Genomic DNA, 2500 nt, shown 5'->3' with positions numbered 1-2500 from the left:
TTGCCATCTTTTAACTTGTGTTTTAACTTGTGTTTTAATTTGTTCTAAGTAACTTTGTATTTATTTTATCCCCTACCCCATACATGGGCAAACTACGGCCCGGCCCGCGGGCGCCACCTGTGTGGCCCGCGATGGAATTGCAAAAAATAAAAAATAAAAAAAATAATTTTTTTTTTTTTTTTACACAGTGCACCTGAACACAACATGCAAGATACCCGCTGAATAAGTGTCCAAATGTTCATGTCATTCTGGCCAATACTCCACTTCTGTTATAGCATTTCAGTCTGGAATATGGAATATCTTTCAATAATCTTTATGACTAAAAGGCTACAAATTTAAATAATTAACTCATTGGTTTTGGATTTATTTAGCTTCAAGACTGCATTTTTGCTCGTGTGACCCTCAACACAGGCTTTGATCATCCCGGGCCACTTACTGATACTTATGCTTAAATTAACCCACTCATATTCTGATTTATTTCAAGAAAAACATTTTGGCTAGTGGAAATTCTAATTGGCTGGTAACTTTAAAATCTAGCAGCCATATTGGCAGGTGGTCAAAAAAGTTAATTTCAAGCCCTGAGAGCAGGTGGTGACATAGGAGTGAGTGAGAAAAGGATGAAATATTGGTGGTTAAGACTGAATAATGACATAACAACTGTTAATTTAAAATGAGTTATTCCTCTAAACGTGGCTTCAAATGCATCAAATTTTTCACGCTGGCGCCGTTCAGCCCTCAGCAAAACCTGGTAGCGAGGACATTTTTTGTGGCCCTCTCTATCATCAAAGTTACCCATCCATGGGTTACGGCATGACAATATTTGTTCGGCCCCCGGCAACAATCTGGGTTTCTCATGTGGCCCCCCATGAAAAATAATTGCCCACCCCTGGCCCAGAGGGATGAGATGTTGAGATGAGTGTAGCGTGAGGTTCTCTGCAGGCACATGCAGCGTGTGCTGTTTTGTTACCCAGTAGAGTTCTCTGCAGGCACATGCAGCGTGTGCTGTTTTGTTACCCAGTAGAGTTCTCTGCAGGCACATGCAGCGTGTGCTGTTTTGTTACCCAGTAGAGTTCTCTGCAGGCACATGCAGCATGTGCTGTTTGTTACCCAGTAGAGTTCTCTGCAGGCACATGCAGCGTGTGCTGTTTGTTACCCAGTAGAGTTCTCTGCAGGCACATGCAGCATGTGCTGTTTGTTACCCAGTAGAGTTCTCTGCAGGCACATGCAGCATGTGCTGTTTGTTACCCAGTAGAGTTCTCTGCAGGCACATGCAGCATGTGCTGTTTGTTACCCAGTAGAGTTCTCTGCAGGCACATGCAGCGTGTGCTGTTTTGTTACCCAGTAGAGTTCTATGCAGGCACATGCAGCATGTGCTGTTTGTTACCCAGTAGAGTTCTCTGCAGGCACATGCAGCGTGTGCTGTTTTGTTACCCAGTAGAGTTCTATGCAGGCACATGCAGCATGTGCTGTTTGTTACCCAGTAGAGTTCTCTGCAGGCACATGCAGCGTGTGCTGTTTGTTACCCAGTAGAGTTCTCTGCAGGCACATGCAGCATGTGCTGTTTGTTACCCAGTAGAGTTCTCTGCAGGCACATGCAGCATGTGCTGTTTGTTACCCAGTAGAGTTCTCTGCAGGCACATGCAGCGTGTGCTGTTTTGTTACCCAGTAGAGTTCTATGCAGGCACATGCAGCATGTGCTGTTTGTTACCCAGTAGAGTTCTCTGCAGGCACATGCAGCATGTGCTGTTTGTTACCCAGTAGAGTTCTCTGCAGGCACATGCAGCATGTGCTGTTTGTTACCCAGTAGAGTTCTCTGCAGGCACATGCAGCATGTGCTGTTTGTTACCCAGTAGAGTTCTCTGCAGGCACATGCAGCATGTGCTGTTTGTTACCCAGTAGAGTTCTCTGCAGGCACATGCAGCATGTGCTGTTTGTTACCCAGTAGAGTTCTCTGCAGGCACATGCAGCGTGTGCTGTTTTGTTCCCAGTAGAGTTCTCTGCAGGCACATGCAGCATGTGCTGTTTGTTACCCAGTAGAGTTCTCTGCAGGCACATGCAGCATGTGCTGTTTGTTACCCAGTAGAGTTCTCTGCAGGCACATGCAGCATGTGCTGTTTGTTACCCAGTAGAGTTCTCTGCAGGCACATGCAGCGTGTGCTGTTTGTTACCCAGTAGAGTTCTCTGCAGGCACATGCAGCGTGTGCTGTTTGTTACCCAGTAGAGTTCTCTGCAGGCACATGCAGCGTGTGCTGTTTTGTTACCCAGTAGAGTTCTCTGGCAGGCACATGCAGCGTGTGCTGTTTGTTACCCAGTAGAGTTCTCTGCAGGCACATGCAGCGTGTGCTGTTTGTTACCCAGTAGAGTTCTCTGCAGGCACATGCAGCGTGTGCTGTTTGTTACCCAGTAGAGTTCTCTGCAGGCACATGCAGCGTGTGCTGTTTGTTACCCAGTAGAGTTCTCTGCAGCACATGCAGCGTGTGCTGTTGTTACCCAGTAGAGA

The sequence above is a fragment of the Poromitra crassiceps genome, assembly GCF_964638095.1.
Source record: "Poromitra crassiceps genome assembly, contig: HAP1_SCAFFOLD_377, whole genome shotgun sequence".
NCBI lineage: Eukaryota > Metazoa > Chordata > Actinopteri > Beryciformes > Melamphaidae > Poromitra > Poromitra crassiceps.
This window is presented reverse-complemented; position numbering follows the sequence as displayed.